General features: G+C 39.2%; 1 pseudogene; it reads right to left on the bottom strand.

Moving 5' to 3' along the window:
- Positions 1–5,308: 5,308 nt before the first annotated feature.
- LOC143436470 (olfactory receptor 7A17-like) overlaps positions 5,309–26,373 on the bottom strand; it is a 32,244-nt pseudogene continuing 11,179 nt past the window's right edge.

The following is a 26,373-nucleotide window of genomic DNA, read 5'->3' as shown; positions in this document are numbered from 1 at the left end:
GTCTAATCTATTTGGGTTTCTGTAAGCTTCTTGTATGTTTTTGGGCTTCTCTTTTTTAGGTTAGGAAGGTTTTCTTCTATAATTTTGTTGATGTTTACTGGCCCTTTGAGTTGGGAATCTTTGCTCTCTTATATACACCTATTGTGCTTAGGTTTCATCTTTTCATTGTGCCCTGGATTTCCTGGATATTTTGTGTTTGGAACTTTTTGCATTTGCATTTTCTTTGCCTGTTGTGTCAATGTTTTCTATTGTATCTTCTATATCTGAGATTCTCTCTTCTATCTCTTGTATTCTGTTGGTGATGCTTGCATCTATGACTCCTGATCTCATTCCTAGGTTTTCTACCTTCAAGGTTGTCTCCCTTTGTGATTGGTTTTATTGTTTTTACTTCCATTTTTAGATCCGTGATAAGAGACTTGATCAGAACCTCTGTCTTGTCTCCATTCCTTGTGTCTTTTCTCCTCATCCTCACTCTCTCTCCCTCTAGACCCTGACCCAAAGACGAGAGTGGCAGTTTGAAGCCAGGCAGAGTGGAGCAGGCCGCAACATAGTAACTATTCAGGCTTGTTAAGTCTTTTGTCTCAAGCCAGGTAGAGTGGAACTGGTTGCAACACCAATCCATGAGCATGGGAGATCTTTCCATCTTCAGATATCTTCTTTAATTTCATTTTTCAGATACTTGGATTCTTGTCATATATGCCTTTTCTTAGTTAGAGTTGCACCAAGATACTTTATATTACTTGTTTCCCTGATATTCTTTTGCTTATCCCATTTTTCGTTTGTATAAAGGAGGGCTACTTATTTCTTTGAGTTAATTTTGTATCCAGCCACTTTGATGAAGGTGCTTATCAGCTGTAGGAGTTCTCTGGTAGGATTTTTGTGGTCACTTAGGTGTACTCTCACATCACATTGACTTCTTCCTTTCCTGTTTGTTTCCCCTTGATCTCCTTTAGTTCTCTTATTGTTCTAGCTAGAACTTCAAGTACTGTGTTGAATACATATGGAGAGAGTGAGCAGCTTTGCTTTGTCCTTAATTTTACTGGAATTGATTTAAGTCTCTCTTCATTTAATAAGATTTTGGCTATTGGCTTGCTGCATATTACCTTTATTATGTTTAGGTATACCCCTTGTATCCCTGCTTTCTCCAAGACTTTTAACATGAAGATATTTTGGATTTTAACAAAGGCTTTTTCTGTGTATAATGAGATGAACATGTGGGTATTTTTTTCTTTCAGGACATTTATATGGTTGATTATGTTGATGGAATGTTATATATTGAACTACCCCTACATTCCTTGATGAAGCCTACTTTGTTGAGGCCCTCTCCACTCCACACTTGGCGGCCACTGTTTCCTGGCACAAGCTGCCACTCCAGTCTGCGGGTCAGGGTTCAGCAAGAGAGAGAGTGAGGATGGAGACCAGACAGAATGTGATTCAATCCCGTTTATTCTTCAGTCTCTCTTCCTAGTCCAAGTCCCAAGTCTTGAGTTCCTAGTTCCTAGTTCCTAGTTGTACACCTTCTAGTTCCTAGTTGTACTCCTCGTTGTTCTCTTCTGAGTGTCTAATGTCTATTCCTACTCTTAGTGTCTGAATCTCTGTTACTCCAAATTGTTCTCCAAGTTGTACTCTCTAAAGTGTCTGATTCTCTGATCTGCTTCTCACCTTTTTTTATATCTCACTTCTAAGCCATGCCTTTTGGTCATGCCTTTAAGTCATGCTCTTAGGTCTTGTCTCTAAATCTGATCTCTAAGTCACACCTTTAAGTCACACACCTTTAATCTCACACACCTTTAATCTCACACACCCAAGGAAAGTCCTGGGTATCTAAAGCAAGATGTTATCGGAGTGTGCTCAGCTGTTGTAGGCTATTGTAATACAAGTCTCATGTCAGGGTACATGGCTCAAGATGGCTGCAAAGCTGATAGCCGCTTTCTGCTAAAAGTCAGCTGCCAACACTACTTGATCATAGTAGATGATGTTTTTGATGTGTTCTTGGATTTAGTTTGTGAGTAAATTTTATTGAGTATTTTTGCATAAATGAAATTGGTCTGAAATTATCTTTGTTAAGTCTTTGTGTGGTTTAGGTATCAGAATGACTGTCACTTCATAGAATGAGTTTGGCATTCTTCCTTCTGTTTCTATTTTGTGGAATAGTTGGAGAAATGTTGGTATTAACACTTCTTTGAAAATCTGGTAAAATTTTGCACTAAACTAATCTGTCCATGTACTTTTTTTGGTTGGGAGACTTTTAAGGTCTGTTTTTATTTCTGTAGGGATTATAGAACTGATTTGATAGTTTGCCTGATCCTGACGTAACTTTGATCAGTGGAATCTATCAAGAAAATCATTCCTTTCATTTAGATTTTTCAGTTGTGTGGAGTACAAACTTTTGATGTAAGACCTAATGATTCTTTGGATTTCTTCAGTGCCTGTTGTTATGTCCCCATTTTCACTTCTAATTTTGTTAATTTGGATACTGTCTCTCTCCTTTTAATTAGTTTTGTTAAGTGTTTGTCTATCTTGTTGATTTTTAAAATTGTTCTCTTTGTTTATAATTCATTAATTTCTGTCATGAGCTTGATTATTTCCTGCTGTCTATTACTCTTGTTTTTGTCTTCTGTAGAGTCGCTAAAATGAGAATGCTCCAATTTTCTTATGAAGGCACTGAGGACTGCTTTCATTGTGTCTTACACATTTATGTCGTGCCTTTATTTTCACTGAATTCTAGAAGGCCTTTTATTTATCTGTTTCTTTTTTGACCCAGTGGTCATTGAGTAGAAAGGTGTTCATTTTTCTTGCAGTTGTAGGATTTCTATTATTTCTGTGGTTGTTGAAGTTCAGCTTTAATCTATAGTGATTTGACAAGATGCAAAGGGCTATTTCAGTCTTCCTGTATCTGCTGAGACTTGCTTTGTGACAGAATGTTGTCAGACTTGTGTTAGAATGGCCACTCTTATTGGGCCAGATCACACCAGGTTAGCACAGTTCCACAGGAAACAATTACTGGAGAGAAGAAAAAAGAACAAAGGGGGTGATGAAAAAGAAGAAGAAAAGGGAGAGTGAAGATCAGGGGTTCTGTGTTTTTGGGGGGCCATAATATAGTCACATGCACTGAAGCACACAGGCAAGTCACAGGTGAATACTGAGAATATATGGTGGTTGCCATGGCAACAGATGTGCATGGATCCTGTTGCCTATGGGTGACATCATCACTAGATTTAGAGGCCATACTAAGCCAATTTGTGAATTCAATTTTTTTCTATCCATGTAAACTCCAGTTGAAACAGTCACCTTTTGCCAGTAACTACAGTATTCATTGTTTACTCTGCAATCACCAGGGAACCTTTGTGAGAAAAAAACCCCTAATGTCCAATAGAGAAATCATGTGTATGCTAAAGTATGCATGAATATACTCTATGTTTCAAAATGAAAGAATGATGAAATAACACATAAAAACTGGTTCAATTTTTAAAAAAATATTTTCATTTACTCTTTGGATTTTTGCATAAGTATATTATATATTTTATTATATTCATGTACTACTCCTCTCTCCCATTCCCCCCATATTTTCTTACTGTGTTTCCCTCCCAAATATGTGTCTCCTATACTTTTTCTAATAACTGGCTGAGCCTAATAAATACTGGTCATATGTACATGTATGGAGGACTGTGCATGGGTGTCAAGCTCTCAAGTAGGAATAACCATCCCTCTACTTGTAGCCATTAACTACTGATAGCTCCCTAGCTAGGAGAGGAAATTTATGTCTTTTATAACTATACACTGAACTCTTGACTGCCTTCATCTCTGTATTCATGATTCTAATAGTCATGTTATATCCAGGAGACAAAGTTTCCTAGTGGTCTGTGCAATCTATATTCTTTTTTTATTACTTTCTTTCTCTTTTTCCATAATGTTTTATGAGTCTGGGAAGGTGCTTCACACTTTCTGAGTCTATAAAATTAAATATATTGTACATCTACCTCATTTTGCCAAAGGGAACTGTTTCCACAGAAGGATCAAAATTTAAGAATATTTTGTTAAAAGTCCATCCAGAGACTGCCTCACCTAGAAATCTGTTCCATCTGAAGATACAAAATTTCAGCACTATTGCTGATACCAAGAAGTACTTGCTGACAGGAGCTTGGTATAGTTGTCCCCTGAGAGGCTCTGCCAACACCTGACCAATACAGATGCAGATACTCACAGCCACTTCTCGAATTGAGCCCAGGGACCTCAATGGAAGAGTTAGGGGAAGGACTGAAAGAACTGAAGGAGATTCCAATCCCATAGGAAGAACAACATCAACTAACTGAACCACCCAGAGCTCCCAGGGACTAAACCACCAACCAAAGAGTATACATAGAGTGACCCATGTCTCCAGATACTTATGTAGCAGAGGATTGCCTTATCTGGCATTAACAGGAGGAAAGGCTCTTGGTCCTGTGGAGGCTTGATACCCAAGCATAAGGGGATGCTAGAGCAATGAGGCAGGGGGAGTAGGTGGGTGGGGGAGCACCCTCATAGAGGCAAAGGGGAGGGCAATGGGATGGGGGAAACTGGGAAGGGGAACAACATTTGAAATGTAAATAAATAACCAATAAAAAGGAAAATATTCCTTTAGTGAAGAAAACAGTCTTCACATATACTTTCCAAAGTAAATCATTTTTCTGAAGTCTCAGTCATTCTCTAAATGAAGCAGCAATTAACAGAACTTTCTGATCCAAAGATGGGAATATGTGAAGAAAGTAGGAAATGACAATAGATTTCAGGTAATAAAAGAAATGTAAGGGAAAACCTTGAATTGTATGAGAAAGGTGGTTGTCTTAGTAGAGTTTTACTGCTGTAAACAGACACCAGGACCAAGGGAAGTTTTATAAAAACATTTAATTGGGGCTGGCTTATAGGTTCAGAGGTTCAGTCCATTATCACCAAGGTGGGAACCTGACAGCATCCAGGCAGTCATGGTTCAGAAGGAGCTGAGAGTTCTACATCTTCATTTGAAGGCTGTTAGCAGAATACTGGCTTCTAGGCATCTAGGATGAGGGTCTTAAAGCCCACAGCCACAGTGACACACCTACTCAAACAAGGCCACACCTACTCCAATAGGGCCACACCTTTTGATAGTGCGGCTCCCTCGGTTGAGCATATACAAACAATCACAGTGATAGAAAAGACAGAGCAATTGTAGGGGATAATTGAGTAAATTCTTGTTATTCAATCTATCTAATCAATGGACTGCAGTGGATAATCCAAAACATTAATTACTACTAAAACAGACAGTATATGAAGGTGAATCTACTGATCTGCTTCAAGTTACACTCCCTAACAGGATTTTCAAAGCTGTCTTTATGTCTTTGTTCCTCAGACTATAGATGAAGGGGTTCAGCATGGAGGTGACCACAGTGTACATCAATGAAGCTGTTACAGTGGCATGTGAGTTTTGAGTCACAGCAGAACTGAGATATACTCCCAGGAGGGTGCAATAAAATGAGACAACTGAGAGGTGAGATGCACAGGTGGAAAATGCTTTGTACTTCCCCTGAGCTGAGGAGACTGCACAAATGGAGGACATTATCTTAGAGTAGGAGTAAAGGATACCAGAGAGGGTGCCCACAACCAGTAGCATGGCTGCAATATAAATCACCATGTCATTAAGAGAGATGTCAGAACAGGCATGGTGCACTATTTGATTAAGTTCATGGTAAAAGTGAGAGATCTCCAGGTCTGTGCTGAATGACAGCCATAACACCAAACCAAACCAAACAAAACAAATAACAAGAAAAAACTCACAAAAACTTTATAATAAGGGATTTATAACTCTTATAATCCAGCATGCCAAAATTAGCAATCCGCAGCGTCTTGTGTTCATGATGATCATGTAATGCAGGGGGTGACAGATGGCCACATAGCAGTCATAAGCCATCACTGTAGCAGAAAGATGTCTAACCCTGAAGAAAGCAGTAAGAAGTACATCTGGGTGATACAGTTTGCATAGATGATAACCTTGCTCCATGTGTGTGAATGTTCACCAGCATCTGTGGGACAGTGGTGGAAGTGAAGCAGATGTCCACAAAGGACAGATTAGAGAGGAAGATGTACATGGGTGTGTGTGGGTGGGAGTCAACAATGATGGCCATGATGATAAGTTGGTTGCCAAAGGTAGTCACTAGATACATGGAGAAGAACAGTCCAAATATAAGATGCTGAATTCGGGGTTGATTCTCTGAGAATCCCAGAAGAATTCTGAAAGCCGAGTATCATTTTCTGGTTCCACATGTTTTATATGCCTACCACAAAACAAAGAAATGAGAGAGAGAGTAAGAGCAAAAGAGAGAGAGAGAGAGAGAGAGAGAGAGAGAGAGAGAGAGAGAGAGAGAGAAAGAGAGGGGGAGAAATTTGAAGCCTCAGTCATCCATCAATAACCTGACATCAATTCTTCTTTTCTCCTTCCTTCTTCCTTTCATTTGTATCATGAACCCCTGTACCCTTTTAATCTTACACATATATACTTGGGTATGAGGCTATCCACTGAAGCTGGGGCATGGTTAATCTATCAGGGACCACACCCCTGTAAAATACTGACTCTCTTTAGCAGCCATCATTTGCAAATGACTTCTCAGCTAGAGATGAAGATTTAGTGTCTCTTCCTTCCTCATGTAGACATGTTGGCTGGTTTGATCTTTTGCAGGTTATGTGGAGGCCACTATAGCTACTGTGAGTTCATTAGTTCACTGGATTTGTCATGTTCAGAAGCCACTATTTTACAGCATTCCTTCCTGTTTTCTCTTCTGCATTGTTCCCTGAGTCTAGTAGGGAGGCCTGTTCTATAGAATCTCATTAAGACAGCACTATATGGATACTTATTCTCAATACTTTGTCCAGTTATGATTTTATATTATCCCCTGTTCACTGGAAAAAAGAAGCTTCTCTGATAGAAACAAACAACTTCATTGATCTATGGACATACAAATAAATATTCAAATGAAAATTTGATGTTCACTTAACAAAACAATAGCTGTAGGTTCTTCTCCAGAACTCATAGATTCTTCACTCAACAGGTTTTTGGCCAGGCAACTTAATCAAATACACTAAGTATTAAATGACCCTACAAGGTCATACATATAAAGGTACACAATTTATTTCTCTATTTTATATGAATACACTGAGGAGAATCTATCTTTGATCAGTAATGTCTGTGTTGTACTCAATCTCTGCTCAAAGTTCATGTATTCAGTGAACCTTAGGACTGTGATATTCTCCTGGCCCTCTTTTTCCATTTTGACTCTCTTGATTATAGACTTCTCTCCATCATGGCCTCTTTAACATATACCTGAAACAGAGACACAAATAGATGGAACTGTCATTCTTCATCAAAAAAGCTTATTTTTGAAGTAGACAGAGAGACTATTACAGAACGCTACAACTTGGAAAAGTGCCAAGAATAACTGTATGTGACTGCTTAAACCAAGAGAAACATCAATTTCTAAGGAAACATCACAAGAAATAGGAAAGAAAGATTGTAAAACTCAGAGGACTAGAGAGTTTCTATATTTTGTAAGTATGACCTGGATGTTAATATCTGGTTATCCAATTCCAAATTCAGTTCTAAAATCATATACATAGAAGCAGTAATTAACAAGCTCAGCATGTTTTGTGTGGCACATGCATGCATGCGCTTGCACACACGTGCGTATGCGCGAGCACACACACACACACACACACACACACACACACACACAGAAAGAAGAAAGCCACTAATTTGAGATGGAGTTTAATGGGGACATGGGAGGTGTTGGAGAAAAGACTGGAGGTGACAGGAATGATGTAATTATATTTTAATCAAATAAACAATTCTAAATAAAAACATGAATTAGAAAAATATTGGTGCACTCAAGGAATAAAAAAACCTGAATATGGAAAATATCGACACTATCAAGATAATGATGAGATATGAAGACACACAAAATTTATACAATAAAATGGAGATGAAATATAAGCAAAAATTTTAAAGTATGTATTACATCAGATGGTGCTAATTGTGTGTTTATAAACTTTCCTTAAATAAAATAAATGTCATTAGAGAGAAGACTGAAGGAACTGAAGGGGCTGACTGCCCCATGAGGAGAACGACAATACCAACCAACCAGAGCTCCCAGGGTCTAAACAGCTAGCCTGGAAGAACACATAGAGGGACCCATGACTTCAACTGTATATGTAGTTGAGAATGGCCTTGTGGGGCATCAGTGACAGAAGAGAACCTTGGTCTTGGGAAGGCTGTATGCCCAAGTATGCGGGAATTCGAGGGCCAGGAGTTGGGAATGGGTAGATGGGTAGGAGCACACCCTCATAGAAGTAGGAGGAGGGGGATGGGATAAGAGGTTTCTGGGGATGGGATGTGGAAATGGGACAGCATCTGAAATGTTAATAAATAAAATATCCAATAAAAAACAGATAACGGAACTGGCTATTGCAGTTGAGTATTTGAGACTTTTTGTCAACAATTTAGTATTACCAATATTACTGGGATTTCTTATAATCTTCAAGGACAAGGTATTGTGGAACAGGCCCATGTAACTTTAAATCAATGTCTTTATAAAATAAAAGAGAGGGAGGTGTATCCTAGTATACCACAACTGTATTTAAATTATGTTTTTTATTTTAATTTTTTAAAAAAAATTTGGATGCCAAGGAACTTTCTGCTTAGTGTCTATGGCACCCTACAACTAGGAATACTTATGCCTAGGTGAAAAGGAAGAATCCACTTACTAGCATATGGCATGATCCTGATCAGGTATTTAATATGGGGAAGAGGACATGTCTGTGTTTTTCTGCAGGATGCTGAAGAAGCATGGTGGCTGCCAGAGTGATTAGTGAGACATGCTGATGCTGGGACAAAGAATGATGCTGACTTGTGAGTTTGCTGAGTGCCCTGACAAGTGTGACTGGTCATTTTGTATTGGACATATGTTCCAAGTAAATGGTCTAAGCCTCTTCTATTCTATAGCACTACTTCAGGTAATGAGAATAGTAAATTTTGCAAATGCGATATAGTGAATTCCATTCTTTCTAGATCTAAATCTATAGAAGTGCAGAGCCGATTATAGCTTTGATCTTGCAAAACAAGTGAGGAAACCTCCATCCCTGCCCCAGTCAATCTCAAACACAAAAGGACAGCTACAGCAATTGTGGGAATGGGTTTTCTCCTGGGTCTAAGCAATGTAGCCCTCTAAATTGGGGAACCAAGAGTCCATTGGAGCCACCTTGGATGCACTGATGATAATGTCCCCTTCAGCGTTGAGGACTTTCCATGTAAGGTTATATGGCATATGCTGATTGATCTGTTCCAGTTTGAAAGCTATTATGAAGGGCAGTAACAGTATTGAGTTGCAGAGACTCTTCATGTTTCCTGAAAAGAAAAATAAGGTTCTCAGGGGGCTTCTCCTCTCTGGATCTGTTATTATTGTCTATTTGTTTAATCAGTCTCTCTGGCAGCTAGTGCATGGCATCTGCTGTTTGGGAATATATGAAGACAAAACCTCTTCCCTAGATTAGTACTGAGTCTGGCCCATTCCAGGTTTCAGTTAATTGGTCTTTCCAGAGGACTGTTACAAAATTCATTTTGGTATCAGGATGCCAAAATCTATCTGCAGCAGATTTTCCTTTGGAATCCAAAGTTAAAAATTTTAAAATAAAATGTATGTGATGAATGATATTTCTGGGGGATCCCTTGGTAGGGTACCATTCTCCCCTTTTGATTTTTTCAAATTGATGTTTAATGGTCTGATCCAAGTTAGACAGCAAATCTGATAAAGTCACTGCTGCTACACAAGTGGCTAGATCTGCCTTGGTGTTCTCTCAGAGAGGGGACCTGGTAGTCTGGTGTGGGCTCTCAAGTGTCCTATAAAGAATTTTGTTAGGAGCCACAGTGAGCGTGACAACATTTGCCATTACAAGATGGCGCAGGCATCCTGTGCTCCCACAAGTAAACAACTAACTGCGCAGGTGCAAAAGGCAAAAGCGCGCCAAAGTCACTGCCCATCCTGGGGGCGTAATATGGGGTGATGCGTGAACAGCCAATCAGAAGTGAACACGCCACTCTAGGGTACATATAGCAGTGCCTTTCCTGGGCTTTGGGTCTTTTCCGCTTCTGCTGATACAAGAATAAAGCCTCACTGTAGTAACCACCCGAACACTGCCTCACGTGTCTCTTTCGCGGGCGAAGGGGACTCAAAAAGGGGCGCGGAACAGAATTTATACTTTCTCCTCAAAATTAATTGTTGGCACTGTAAAAACAAATCAGCTGCTTCTGAGGAATACATCTATGCAGCAATTTCTAGAAGAGGGATAGACTGAGCTAAATATGAGCTATCTGTATAAATAATAGCTTGATTCGGAAATGCTTGGAACACAGCAATAACAGCATGTGATTCAACCAATTGAGCTGACATAGATGATGTAACAAAGGAAATTACTTGATCTTTAAAGGCATAAGCAGGTGTTCCTAATGAGGAACCATCAGGGAAAACTAGCAATGCTTCTTTTATAGGTGCATGTGTGGTGTGAAGTGGAAAAACAAATGCATGGCAATTACAAAACTGAACCAATTTATCTGGTGGGTAATGATTACCTAGCTGGCCAGCAAATGAGGCACATGTGATAGACCAAACTTCAGAGCTCTGCATAAGCCAATCAACCTGATGCCTTGTATAGAATTGTACTATGACATCAGAGTCTTTTCCAAAATATTTTTGACTATTATCTTTGCCTAACATAATCATATCAGCTACAGTATCATAGTATGGATAAAGGACATTTGTTGGGCTATGTCTTGGGAGTGGTCATGAGTCCTGTTGGGCTTAGTTGTGGATCCTGAGTGTCTGCTACTGAAGGGACTGGGCCACAGCTCAGGGGGTAGGAGCACAGGAAGTTGACTGAGTTCACTCCATATGTGCCCGGTGGATGCCAGGCTGTGAGAAGCTTCGTGACTTTGCTCTGGGGTCGAAAAAACACAGTCTGAGACCCCACGTGGGCTAAAGCTCTTTGGTTGGGCATCCCCAGGCCAAGTGACAGCTGGAGACTTGCTGGTCTCAGCTCTTGGCCTCCCAGGCACTGCTGAGTGGCCACAGAAGTACCAAGATGAAGCATATGGGCCCTGGAGACCCTAAAGAAATGGTAGATGTTTGGCCTTGCTCCTAGGTCCTGGTTCCTTTCACAGCCCACTGCCTCACAGACCTTCTTAAGTGATGAGGGAAGATGAAGCCATAATATGGGTGCAGTTTCCCAAAAAACTACAGTAGGAGTTAATTTGGTGTTAAAAATAAGAAAATATAAAGGCTTAAAATAATTAATATGAGTTACAAATTGGGATCTGAAAGGCTTTTCTACCTTCCTTTGTTAGAACCCGGTCAGACTTATGGTCAGCATCTCCTTTGAGAATATCAAACAGATGCTTCAGCTCTCCTGTAGTAAGTTTTAAATATGGGAGTAGCCAACTAATGTTTCCCAATAATTTTTGAAAATCATTAAGTGTCTTAAGGGTATCAATCTTAAAGGTGGCCTTACTATTAATAATACATGAACCATTAATCTGAAATCCTAAATAAGTATAGGTATCTTGTAACTGTACTTTCTCTGGTGCTATTTGTAACCCTGTAGAATGTAAATCTGTTTTAAGATCATCAAAGCACTGGAGCACCTGTTTTCCATCTTTTTCTGCTGTTAAGATATCATCCATGTAATGGATCATGTAGATTTGCTTCCATAGGGTTCTAACACCATCTATGGTGGAGGCCACAAACTTTTGGCACAAGGTAAGACTGTTGGCCATACCCTGAGGCAAGACCTTTTATTGATATCTCTTCATAGGTTCTCTGAAGTTTATAGTGGGAACACTAAAAGCAATGCACTTTCTGTCTTCAGGACCTTTTCAGGCCCAAATGTCCTGTAAAAATATTTAAGTGCATCTCCAACTCCATGCCATCTTTTTTTCATCAATGGTTCCTTCTTGAGGAAACCAGGGACATAACTCTTTAATAGAATAAAAAATACAACAAATGCTTAATTTTCACCTTTACTCCTAACATCTTTAAAGTCTTTCTCATTTGTTCCACATATAGTTCATGTTGACTTATTTCTTGCCCCATTTTTGTTACTGTGACTCACCAGTCTTGATGCAGCAGGTTCCTGTAACCTTTGTTTCACTTTTGAATTTTCAGTCAACCCCTCTTCTAGTAATGTCCCTCACAGGTGTAGGACCATGAAGGGATGATTTGGTCTCCCCAGTAGAGTACTGGGTTTGAGATAGCTGGAGACCCAACAGGTGACCATCGCCTGTGTAGGGACAGCACATATCTCACCATGCCCCTGGATTCCAGACTCCTGACACTGTCTACATCTCCATTAACCTGCACCTTGCAGACATGTTTAGCTAATCAGCTCCTCCCAGAGAGGTTTATGTCACCATCCACCTACAGATAGAGGGCGTGACTACAGGCTTCAGCCTTGAGAGATTTCCATATTTATGAGATACCTAAAGGCCAGGGGTATAGCTAAATTAAGTTATTCCTTTTCCCAGCCCCTCCTTTTCCTCATTCCCTATTTAAGCCAGCTCTCTCCTGGCTTAACTGGGGGGTGCAGACCATTTATCACATGCCATGAGCAACTAAACTCTTGGAACCCATGGACTTCTTGTATCATTGGAGCCTGCTGTCACCAAAACTTCCAGCCCTTGGAACTCTGGACTTTCTCGAGTTATTGGGACCTGCCATCATGGAAAGCCCTACCCCACCTCCCCCTGCTTCTGCTATGAAGTTCCCACACACAGGGCCTCTCATTCTCACTGACTCTTGTTGGGTATCAGGTGATCCAGCCTGAGGGTCAGTCAACAAGGTCTGCAAAGGAGAGAGTGGTGATGGAGGGCCAAGAGATGAGAAGAATGGAGACAAGACAGGGCGTCTGATCAAGTCTTGTTTATTGAAAGGCAACTGTGGCTATATAAGAACAAGCAAGAGAGTGCAGCTGGAGACACTTAACCATGAGTGCCTTGCAGCTGGGGGCACTAAACTGTAAGTCCAGGATATGTCAGAGAAACAAGATGTTATCAGAGTGTGCTCAGCTGTTGTGGGCTGCTTGCAAAAAATCATGCTAGAAAAACAAGTCTCTTGTCAGGGTGGGAAAGTATAAACCTGCAAATATATGGCCCGGAATGGCTGAAAAGATGATCACCACTTTCTGCTAGGAGTTGGCTTCAAAAAGTGTTTCTTCTAAAATTTACAATGATAGTGATTATAATAAGGAAAACGTTTAAAGACACTTGCAGGGTATTTGGTGTAATTCTAACACCTCTCTGGATGTTTTAACTTTGGATAATGAGCTTATGAATTTAAAGAATGCTGCTCTGCTAAGCTTTGATGCAGCAGATAATGCTGATAAAATTATCCATGGCTTGAGGTCAGTATTTCCATTTTGGTCAAGCTTCAAAAATAGCATATATAGCTTGATCACACTATCTCTTTTTGTCCTGGTAATACTTTTATTCCTGCCCATCATTTTAAAGCTTGTTTTTTTTAAATAACATCAACATGTTGGCAGCTAAAGTACATGGCTTGAAACTGAAAATGGACCCCCAGACAGAGTTTAACAGGCTGACAAGCCAAGGAAGGGTAAGATTCTGCACAGAGCCTTACCAACCTAAGAAAGAAGTGCATGGCTTTTGTTAATGCATGTTCCATGATGGATAAGGAAGGCATTATTGGCAGAATGAGCTAAGACAGGCTCAGTCTTCTTTATGAAATAAAAAAGTGGGAGAGGAGGAGAGCTTTTGGGGCTGCTTGGCAAGCCCAAATCTGACCAATCTGACATTGGCCAAGGAGAAGGAAATCAACTGCTTGGCAGGAATCTGACTTTGGCCAAGGACAAGGAAAATGGCTTCAGGCAAAATCTGACATTAGACTAGAACAAAGAAGTAATTTCAGGCAGGAACTAAATCTTAGGCTAGAACAAAGAAGTAATTTCAGGCAGGAATCTAAATCTTAGGCTAGAACAAGGAAGTAGGCTTCAGACAGGAAAATGACTTTGGGCTAGAACAGGGAAGTTGGCTCAGATATTTTGGTCATTCTGATAAGCCCTTAGAAACAGTGATAAAGGGAGTGATCACAGGACTTTGTTGATTGCCTTGCTTGTTCTTTGACTATTTTTGTTTATTGTCTTGCTTATTCCTTGTCTATTTGCATCTATTGTATTGCTAGTTCCTAAACCTAGAACTGACCTTAATACTTGTATGCAATTAAAATGGTATAAAAGCAACAAGGTGGTGGAGGAGGAATGTGATAAAGGGTTTATGGGGGGGGTGGAGAAAAGGGATAACACCTGAAATGTAAATAAATAAAATATCCAATAAAAAATATAAAAAATAGAAAAACACATGTTAAAAAATATAAAACAAATGTCTGAGATAGTCAACTTATAAAGAGGAAAGTTTTATTTGGGCCTGGGTCCCTAGTTCTTTGGTCCTGTGGGTTGAGCCTTCATGGAGACAGCCCAATGTGGTTGAAGCACATAGTCAAACAAAGGTACTCATTCTAGTGCTTGGGATATGGCTTATTTGTTAAGAATTCTTGCTGTACTAGCCTGGAGACCACTATAGCTACTGTGAGTTCATTAGTTCACTGGTTTTGTCATGTTCAGAAGCCACTATTTTACAGCATTTCTTCCTGTTTCTTCTTCTGGAGTGTTCCCTGAGCCTAGTAGGGAGACCTGTGCTATAGAATCTCATTTCGTGGTTCAGGTACCATGGACAAGTTTTTAAAAAGTAGTAAGGTTCATGCCTGTAAGCCCAGTGCTATAAAATAAAGGGCAGGGATATTACTAGGACTTTTGGGTGGGCAAAATAGCTAGAGGCTTAGTGACAGAACCTACAATAGAGAGGAGGATATCCTAAGTCCTTTACTACACCTACACACTGTACCTGCTTTCTTTCTCTCTCCCCCCACAGAGACACCCATATGTACATGATGTATACAATATAAAACAAAGGGTGAAAGAATGGAGGGAGATGGGAAGGGATAAAGGGAGAGAGAGAGAGAGAGAGAGAGAGAGAGAGAGAGAGAGAGAGAGAGAGAGAGAGAGAGAATATGAAGAATATGGGGTGAGGGAGATGGAGAGACCACTCACTCCATACCCTTAAAGCAAAATGGAAAGCAAAAGATACTGGAGTATAACAGTGTCTGTACAGTGCTTCATCTGATGACCAAAAGATTTCCATGAGCTCTCACTCTTGACAATTCTACAACCTCCCAATATGTATGCTTGGGAATACACAAGCATTTAGGGGACACTTAAGATGCACATTATAGCAAGGGGAATGTAGAAAAACAAATACAATAACAGATAATTGTTGATGGGGATGTTGCCTTTCCTAGGTGCTCTGAGATTACTGGACAAAGTCTTATTCAGACATAGTCATCAAGGAGGATAGGATAAACTCCAACAATGCACTTGGGACTGTGAATACAAGGAAGAACATCCATGCAAGACTGTAAGAAATATATTTCTTGAAATTACTTAATTTGGACAAGAAAGTAAAAGCAGTAAAAAGAATTATTAGAAGGTTATCATTAGTCCTAGCAATCTCCTTGCCAGTTACAAACGGTATCACAAAATCATGGATGGATAAGCCAGGTGTGGTACACAACTGTAATTACAACTGTTCCAGCAGGTTGAGGAAAAGTATGGTGTGATCATGGGAATTTGATACTAGCAAAAGCACAAATTTTACTTGAGAAATTTGATATATCTGGGTGACAGATTATTGCCTAGCATGCAAGGGTTTCTGGGTTTCATCACTGGCACACACAGAGACACACACACAGAGATACATACAGAGACAGAGACAGAGAACAGATAGAGAAATGTAGACAGAAAGACAGAAAGGCAGAAACAGAGAAGACCTAGGAATTTTCACTAATACAGAAACTTCAAAACACAATTACTACTTTGTTTGAACATTTATAAATTGATTGAATGAGAAATCCTTGAAATTAACTACATCTATCTTTGTTCCATAGTCTACCGTGGATTCTGGCCTCTGTAATTTGTTCAGGTCTTAAGTAAACAGCCTTCATGATTCTTTTCTCTCACTATACACAAAACAGAGCATGGTGGGTGTCCTCTTGTATATATTAAAGTTACCTGTGTATTTTTGTGATAAAATACTCAGGAAAAAGAAACCTCAAGGAGAAACAGGTTGATCAAGCTTAATATTGTATTTAGTTGTCAACTGTCAATTTGAGACAATCTAGTATCATCTGGGATGAAAGTCCTATCTGAGGAATTAAATAAATTTGGTTGGATCATGGGTGTGTCTGCAGGAGTGGGGAGATTGTCTTGATTACTAATTGATGTGGGAAGATCTGTCCATTGCGGATGATGCAATTTCCTAGATAGGGGTGTTCTAAAGCCATCCTATTCTCATTTTTTTCCCATTGTCTTTGATAGTGAATATGATGGGGCTAGCTTCTTCATGCTCCTGTCAGTGTAACTTTTATGCTATATTGGACCATAATGTGAAATTTTAATACTCGATCAACCTGTTTCTCCTTGAAGCTTCTTTTTTTCCTGTGAATTGTCACACAGAAATATAATTGTAAGTTTAATAAAGACCACTGATTTCTTCCACCTAGCCATACTAGGCAAACTTACTACCATATCATCTTTCTGTTCCTTTAAGGCTATGTTGCCTTATCTGTTCCAAGAAACCTTTTATTGTACATTTACTGTATAACACATGGGTTCTATTGTAATGTCTGGATTCATGTATACAATGTATTTCAGTCTATCACCCAATTCCTTCTTTTAGTCTTTGGTGGTCTTGCCTTCCTCTAAAAATCTTTCTTTTATTTTTAGAACTTTAATGTTTTTATTATATTATTTTACTTACCCATTCATTTAGTGGTGTGTGTGTGTGTGTGTGTGTGTGTGTGCACATGCAGAAGTCAGAAGGCAACCTATAGTGGTCAGTACTCTACTCATATCATCAGGCTTAGCAGTAAGCACCTTTACCTGCTGAGCCTTCCTGCTGGCTCATTCCCATGGCTTAAAAATGTAACTTCCATACATGAGTTGCTTATGTGATAATTAAATAACTGCTCAGTAAGGAGGGAGCAGAAGTAAAAAGATTTGACAGATGAAAACAATCAAATTAGCTGATTCTCCTGAGACCAGGAGGAAAGGTGGTATCTTCCTTGTTTATGAGGATGTTCTGCTTCCTATTCCATCTCATGACATCCAACAAATTCCAACATATTCAACACATTAGTAACGTTTTTTACTAAGTGATTAACAAAAGTAGCTGTCTTCTTGTGTCAAGGCATTTGCAGAAGCAGTGGGGCTAGCAATTAATGTAATTAAAGCTGTTATACCAGCAATAATAAAGCCCACTACCCTCTTGCTTCTGCTTAAAGCCTGATTAACTTCTTCCAATACTTGCAAGCTTTTTTTCAGAAGACCAAGGTTCTATGATACTCAGAGCAATAAAACAAAAGCTGGTTAATAGACTTCCACAACTCACATACTGTGTTTCAACCTACTAACAGAATTAGAAAGTGTTAAATCAATGAACCTTACATTAAATACTGCAGAAGAAACAAAGTAATTTTAACTTGAAAATTAAAAGAGCCTTGATACATGTACTAAGACTTGTTTGAAATCCAAATTGTGTCCCCACTTTATCTCTTGCTAGCATAACATTATAAGGAACTGCAGCTAACTTCCAAATATGTCTCTGAAAATTTCTAGAACCAGCCTTCCAAATGAAGATTGTTATTTCCAATACTGGATTGATTTCTAGACCAGTCCACAACTGAGTCTGAATAACTGGTCACATTTAAGAAAAATACAAGAGTCACTATATTTTCTCTGTGCCCTTCCCCCCAAAGCCTTGAGCAGGCCTGAGAGACCTTGTTTACCACAACAGACCAAGTGATAGGATCTAGGTGGAGTTACCCACCTTGAGTGCACAGAACACAAAAGCATAACTGCCCCTGGGCTTGCCTTGAGACATCTCTGATGGTGACCTAGAACGGATTATGGATTATCCCACCCATCTCCAGCTGAAAGCAGGAGGGGTTGTGGGTTGGGCCTTCCCCTTTAAATTGAGAGCTGGACATTAAAGCTTTGAGCCTTGATCAGAGAACTTTGTCTTGGCTTCATCTCTTCTTGCCCTCCCCTTTCATTCCCAGCCCCCTTTCAGGTGAATCCAGTTGACTTGTGGCTGCGGGCAGCTACAGATTGGCGCGCACAATGTGGGACTTGAAATCAGGGGACCAACTGAGGAATGCTGTCTCAGGGGAGCTCCACGGAAAACAGAACAAGAAGGAGAGTATCCCGCACATTTGGTATGTAGCAAACAGTATTGATACTAGCAGTAGTTAATTTTTGGAGGCCGTGTTTGCAGAAAGTGTGTTTTAGGGGATACGGTCTAGGTCAGATAGGGATGCCTATTTTGTTTAGGAGGTGACAGCGAATTATGAGCCAGGAGAATTCTAAATGGGCATTTGCCTGCAGCCTGTGAGAGCTGCTTCAGGTGAAAGGAGCAGGGTTAGAAGAAATTGGAAAGCTAAGAAAGCAGGGCACTGAGGAGTAAATATCAACAGCCACTGCTACATCTCCTAAAGAAAGAGAAAGCATTAGATCTTGAATATCAGAGAGAGAAAGGGTTTTGAAAAGCAGTTGTTCTCTCTCTGGGTTAGGCCAGCAAAAAAGAATGAAAAGGCTGTTTCAGAGCTCTCCTAGGAACAAGAGAAAATTCAGGAGACGACTTGAGTTTCTCTCTGGCTTCCACAGGAGAAATCCTTAGTTCTGCTTTCTTTGTTTATTGTCTTGTCCTTGGTGCACCAATGTCCATGTGTGTCAATTGTCTGTTTTTGTTTCGTTGTCTGAATGAATGAATGTTCTATGTTTCATGTTCAAAAAAAAAAAAAAAGATCGTTAAAACTGCTTGATCCAACCCTTGATCTAGTTTACCTTGGTTTTAAAGGCAGTTGTAATGTACACAGCAGAGGTTGATAAGTTGCCCTACACCTGTAGCTAAGAGTTGAGCTGAGCTGGAAAAACCTTTCCAGAAACTGATTGTCAGCATAAGCTGCTTTTAAAAGGCCCAGCAGCTTTTTGGCTTCTATGATAAAGAAGGGTTGTCTTTCTTAGAAAAATCTCAGTGATAAGGTGCTTTTCTCTTGAAATTACAGCTAGAAAAGACAAGAAAATTTTGTCTAAATATATAAGATGTGTAGCAACTTCATTGTTGTTTCTGATTGGTTTTAAAAGTATAAATATGTTCTACATATTTTGGTTATAGATTATTGGCCTATAAGTTATTGGGTTTGATTAAAAATTTACAACTTTGTTAACAAAAAGTTTGCTTAAAACTGGTAACACAGGGTTAGTCATTTAAAAACCAGATGTATAAAAGATTTAAAAGCAATGTCTATTTAATGAGATATTAAAGGCTGCACTATCATGCATTCATATATAAGAACTGGCAGCCAAACTTTGTAACGTAAAAGTAATCCACTTGGTGTTGAGTTTAGAGAAAATAGATTGCTTACATTGTTAAAAATTGGTTTTGTTTCCAAAAATTATGGTTATATGCTAATATTGCAAAAGAAACTTAAAAATGCGGTTAACTGCCAACATTCCTTTGGCTGCAGCTGACAGGCAATTTAATCGTGAGCTTGAGATTTTTTAACTCGCTTATGTTTATAGAAGAAAGGCTTGAGCAGGTAGAGTTCAATAAAAGAGTTAAAAAACAATTGTGGCACAATATAGGCCTACTGACCCCTTCACACAAGCTTTATTGGATACTGTGGTAGAAGCAAATTTAATGCCCAAATATTGGAAAACTATATGTAAGGCTACTTTGTCAGTAGGAGGTTACTTGCTTTGGAGCTCAAAATGGTGTGATACCAGTAAGAAAACTGCCATGATGAATGCCCAGGCAGGCAATGCAGATTGGGTTCTTAACATTCTTCTATGAGAAGGTTAATATGAACGTAATGCTAATCAGGTTAAACTGCCTGCAGGAGTGTATACATAGATTGCAATGGCTGCCTGCTGTGCTTGAAATCAATTACCTACTAAAGGGGATCTTAGTGGAAATTTATTCAGTATTAAACAGGGTTCTGAGGAACCATTCCAGAAATTCATGGACAGGCTGCTGAAAGCAGCTGGCAGAATTTTTGGAGATCTTCAAACAGGAATTCCTTTTGTTACACATTTGGCTTATGAGAATGCTAATGCAGCCTGTTGCACAAAGCAAAGACAGACTTACATGGATACTTTCGTCTTTGCGCTAAAATTGGGCCCTCTTACCATCAGGGTCTGTCTGCCTTACAAGGGACCACTGTACAAGCAATGCTTGCACAGAACTGTAAAGATAAAAGATGATTTAAAATGTGGAGATTCAAGTCATTTTTTAAAATGACTATCCCCAAAACAGAGGCACAAGCAAATAATCTGGTCACATGACAGAAATTTGTCCTTGGTGCAGGAAAGATAATCTCTGGGCCAGGCCTCAGGATATAGGCCATGATTAAAAACATTTACATTTGAATTAAGTTGATATACAATGGGTGCAGCAGAAGCTTGTGTGACAAATATTCTTTTTGCCTCGGTCATCCTGACCAGCCCCTTGAAGGGTGTTTTCTGGAATTTGTTTATTGCCTAGTTTGTTCCTTGAGGAGGGGTCAGCCTCAGGCCCAAAGACATTCACAACAGTCTTCAGGGCCAAGAGTTGTAATGATTATGCTGGAGAAATTTAAATAATGGCTGCTTCCCCCATGGCATTGTAACTACCTGCTGGAAAAAGAATTGTTCAACTTGTTTTTGTTCCTTTGCATCTGCTTCCTTCCAAATTGTTAAGAAAGAGAAAGGACAAGATGGCTTTGGTTCCTCTAATATATATTGGGTTCAGTTTATTACTAGCAAGAGACCTAATCTTAAGTTATGTAACAATTATTAGAATATTGCCTTCAGCTTGGCCTTTATCTGATATCCTCACTCAGCTAAAAAAGATTGGTTATTGAATTAATCCAAAACAAAGTTCAAACTTAAGATTTATAAAAACTAATGGGACATTACAGCCTGACTTGCCTACTCCAGCTGCCATTTCAGTAATTACGTATATAATTATTATAGATCTAGAAGTTTGTTTTTATACCATTCCTTTACATTTCTGGTAAAGGTGTTAAGGTTTGCATTCAGTAAATTTGCTTGTAATTGAGAATCCATGGTTCTCATACCATTGGAAAAGTTTGCCTAAAAATGGTTAATTGCCTTACATTTTATATATATATATATATATATATATATATATATATATATATATTTACTTTAATACAAGAAATTAAGAGTTTGAATCGTTTAGTGTATGTTATTCCTTATATGACTTTATTAGCTGAACTCTCTAAAGGAGTTTTTCTGCAAGCCTTTGCTCTAATATAACAAGCTTTAAAATTTTGGAGTACTAGTTGCTCCAGAAAAGATTCAAAGGCAATATCTTCTCAATATTTGAGACCTCAGTTATATCCAAAAAAGATTGTGGCACAGAAAATTCTAATAAAAGATAGTTAGGGCTAGAGAGATGGTTCAGCCATTAAAGGCTAGACTTATAATTAAAAATGTAAGAATTGAATTCCCAGCAACCACATGGTGGCTCACAACCATTGTGGTGGGATCTTGCGCCCTCTTCTGGCTTGCGGGTGTACATGCAAAAAGGAAATGGTTTGCTTTTGATTTGTGTTTAATGATTTTTAAAAGTTAAGAGATATTATTTGGCTAAAACCTCATCTTAAGCTTACCATAAGAGGATTTGAACCTCTGTTTAATATTCTCAAGGGAGATACAAGTCCTAATTCCCCTCGACAATTAACTAAAGGAAAAATAGCTTTGCGGAAAGTAGAGTAAGCTGTTAGTTATCAACAGATAAATTATATAGACTATGAAAAATTGTTGGCTGTTTGTGTTATTACTACTCATATGCCCACAGCAGCCCTTTGGCAAAAAAACCCATTAATGTAGATTCATCCTTCATCTACAAGTAAAGTTTGAACATCCTATTATAAAATTATTGTGTTACTACAAGATTGTAAAATAAAATCCTAAAAATATTTTTGATAAAATATTTATTCCTTATTCCAAATAGCAATTAAATTGGTTATTGAAAAATAATGATATTTTGCCTATTGTATGGCAAACATTTTAAGCAAATTTGATGATCACTATTCAAAAGATAAGTTGTTACAGTTTTTTCTGCATGCTTTTATATTTCCTGAAATTTACTACGCATGCAGCTCATAGAAAAGATGTTTGCTGTATTTACTGTATTTACAGATGCCTCATCTATTAAGAAGGCAGTATATGTAATTAGATCACATGTTTATTTTCTTGAGTTTTCTCTACTTGAGCACAAATAATTAAATTTTGTGTTGTAGCCACTGTTTAAAATGCTAGAAAATCAAGCTTTAAATTTATATACTTATAGCCAGTATATGGTTCATGATTTAAAATTGCTTAAAATTGTTCCTTTTTTAGATATTGCTAATTCTCAAATTTTATAGTTATTTATAAAAATACAGCTTAATTTTAAAAACATGTACTGTTTCTTAACTTTATAAAACATTTAAAAGCTCATTGGAGTGCCTGAACCCCAGGACAATGCCAGAGCAGATTTGTATACTAGGCAGATTTATAGGCCTCGCAAATAATTGGCCATACTATCTTATTCTTTACAGCATCAAAATAGTAATAGCTTGATACAATAATTTGACATCTCTAAAAAGTATGCAAGTTGCAAAAACTATCAATTTTGGCAAATAGATGTTACTCATTTTTTATTTTAAAAAATTGAAATATGTACACATGGCTTGACACTTTTTAGACTTTCTAGTAGCAACTACTTTAACAAGAGAAGCAACTAAAAATATAATTAGTTATTGCCTATATTATTTTCCTGTGCTTGGTGTTCCATACCAGACTAAGATAGGTAATGGAACTGGCTATTACAGTTATTTGACTACAGTCAAACATTTGAAATGCTTTGTTGACAACTTTATTACCAGGATTCCTTATTATCCTCAAGGACAAAAAACTGTGAAAGAGAGATTATGAAACTTTAATATCTTTATAACTCTCTGAGGGTGGGAAAAGCAGCTATTAGTGCTTCTTCCCTGATTTTACAAAAACTCTAAAAGGTTGGCTTTTTAAACTAAAGGTGGGGGGGGTAGGGGGAGAATTATACCCTCCAAGGTCACCAAAAGCACATCTTGCTTTTGTGTTATTTGTTTTAAATTTTCTGCAAACTGATGTTAAAGGTCAGTCTGCAGCAGATCGCCACTGGCATCCAGTCACTTCCAGGGTCTAATGGAGAGACCCCCTAACTAATACTTGGAATGGTCCCGACCCTGTCTTAATTTGGGGTCATGGCTCAGTCTGTATTTTTTCAGAAAAAGAAAATGGAGCCCGATGGCTGCCTGAAAGATTGGTCTGTCAAGTGGACACAGATCTTGAGCCTAATAATTATGATTCTGATGATGAAGAATCTGATAACAAAATCTAGTCAGATACATTATCATATGTTAGCCATGGAGGACCATGAGACTCTAGATAAGGTTGTTACTCTATCCAGGGTGTTCCCAAGTCTCATCTCCACCCAACCTAAAATAGAGGAATTCTGCTCCTAGACCAAGCAGAGAGGGGTCACCCAGAACCCCCTCTGTCTGTCGATCTGAATTCTTGCTAAGGCTGCGAGGCTAAACACTGCAAGGGAATATAAATAAAAGTTAAAAATATGTTTCTGGGTTCCCTGAGGCACAAGCCTGACTGCATAGGGGTTGATGTCAAAAGTATCCCCTCTTCAGGAAAAAGACATTGGGATGGGTATGGCCCTCATGCCTCACTGGACAACAACAGGAGGACTGAAGCCATTACAAGGTCCCCTTTAATTACTGGAGGTCAGGCCTCTATCCCTGCCTTGACAAGATTAGAATTGCCACGGTCCTTCTATACTTGGAGAAAAGAGGAGACGTCAGGGACAGCCCTGCTTATACACTGAAGGCCTAAAATCAGCTATAAGCCTAAAATAAGCAATAGGTCTGACTTACTTGCCTGCTAACACAAAGTCTTGGGTCTCTATGGAAATACACTGAAACAGAGGGCCATAAACTATTGTAAACAGACAGCTTTTGTTGAAATCTACCAACCTGAGTAGTCATAGACCTTGTATTTGATCCCTGTCAACAAGCAGTTGGATTAGATACTAAAACATTTCCACTTTCAACCTTATTTCCTACATGGCTTAGATAATCATGTTGCTGTTAACTTTTGAACCTTGTGTCTCAAGCAGATAGGTTTTCTTCACACAAGATCTCTCTCAACAAGCCCGGCCCCTCCGTACCCCAGATGGGATGGAATCCTGTATCCATCCAGCTGCTGGCACTGCTCATTTTTATAAACTAAAAAAGGGGGAACTGTGCCCTTCCCCCCAAGCCTTGAGCAGGCCTGAGAGACCTTGTTTACCACAACAGACCAAGTGATAGGATCTAGGTGGAGTTACCCACCTTGGGTGCACAGAACACAGAAGCAGAACTGCCCCTGGGCTTGCCTTGAGACATCTCTGATGGTGACCTAGAACGGATTATGGATTATCCCACCCATCTCCAGCTGAAACCAGGAGGGGTTGTGGGTTGGGCCTTCCCCTTTAAATTGAGAGCTGAACATTAAAGCTTTGAGCCTTGATCAGAGAACTTTGTCTTGGCTTCATCTCTTCTTGCCCTCCCCTTTCATTCCCAGCCCCCTTTCAGGTGAATCCAGTTGACTTGTGGCTGCAGGCGGCTACACTTCTCCTTTTGATTCTATGTTCCACAAGGTCTAAAAACTTGAGACAAGGCAGCTTGTTCCATCAGGCAAATAAGCAAGCAAAGGTGGGTTGGGAACATATGTCCAATAAAGCTTCCCAGTCACCATTGTCGGGGCACTCAGCAAGCTCACAGGTCAGCATCATTCTTTGTCTCAGCTTCATTATGTCTCACTTGTAGCTCTGGCAGCCACCAACCTCTTTCAGCATCTTGCAGAAAAAAACCACAAACATGCCCTCTACCCCATATTAAATACCTGATCGGAATCATGCCTTATGCCAGTAAGTGGATCCTTCTCTTTCACCTGTGCACAAGTGTGCCTAGTTTTAGAGTGACATAGACACTCAGCAGAAAGTTCCTTGGCATCCAAATTTTCTTTTAAAAAACTTAAAATAAAAAACATGATTGAAATATATTTGTGGTATACAGGCATATACCTCTCCCTTTTTTATTTTATGAAGATATTATTTTAAAGTTGCATGGGCCCCTTTCACAGTCCCTTATCCTTGACAATTATAAGGAATCCCAGTAATATGAGTAACATTAAATTGCTGCCCAAATGTCTCAAAAACTCTACTGCAATAGCCAGTTACATTATCTGTTTTCTTTGTGGTTGTTTTTTTTTTTTATTATTGCATACTTTATTTATCTACATTTCAGATGTTATCCCCTTTCCACATCCCCCTCCCCAGAAACCTCTTATCCCATCTTCCCTCCTCCTATTTCTATGATGGTATGACTCCCATTCACCCAATCCCACCTCCTGCCCTCGAGTTCCCCCACATTGGGGCATCCAGCCTTCATGGAACCAAGGACCTCCTCTCTCACTCATGCCCATCCTCCACTACATATACAGCTGGGGTGATGGGTCCCTCCATTTGTGTTCCCAGGCTAGCTGTTTAGACCCTGGGACCCTGGTATTGTCACTCTCCTCATAGGGCCACAAGATCCTTCAATTCCTTCAGTTTTTGCTCTAACTCCTCCATTGGGGACTCTGTGATTAGTTCAATGGTTAGCTGCAAGCATCCACCTCTGTATATGTCAGGAGACATATACTGGAGCCTGATATACCTGTCTCAGGAGACAAGTATATCACGCTCCTGACAGCATGCACTTCTTGACATCCACAACAGTGTTCGAATTTGGTGATTCCACCTGGGATGGATTCCCAGGTGGGGCAGTCTCTGCACAGTCTCTTTTCCAGTCTCTGCTCCACACATTGTCTCCATATTTGCTCCCGTGAGTATTTTGTTGCTGCTTCTAAGAAGGACTGAATTGCCCACACTTTACTCTTTCTTCTTGAGACTCATGTAGTCTGTGAGTTATATCTTGGGTATTGTGAGCTTTTGGGCTAATATTTACTTATCAGTGAGTACACAGCACGTGTTCTTTGTGATTGGGTTACCTCACTCAGGATGGCATTTTCTAGTTCTATTCATTAAGAATTTCATGAATTCATTGTTTTTAA

This window comes from Arvicanthis niloticus, chromosome 22 (genome assembly GCF_011762505.2).
Source record: "Arvicanthis niloticus isolate mArvNil1 chromosome 22, mArvNil1.pat.X, whole genome shotgun sequence".
Lineage (NCBI taxonomy): Eukaryota > Metazoa > Chordata > Mammalia > Rodentia > Muridae > Arvicanthis > Arvicanthis niloticus.
The sequence above is the reverse complement of the archived record's forward strand: the minus strand, read 5'-3'. Positions and strand labels throughout refer to the sequence as shown.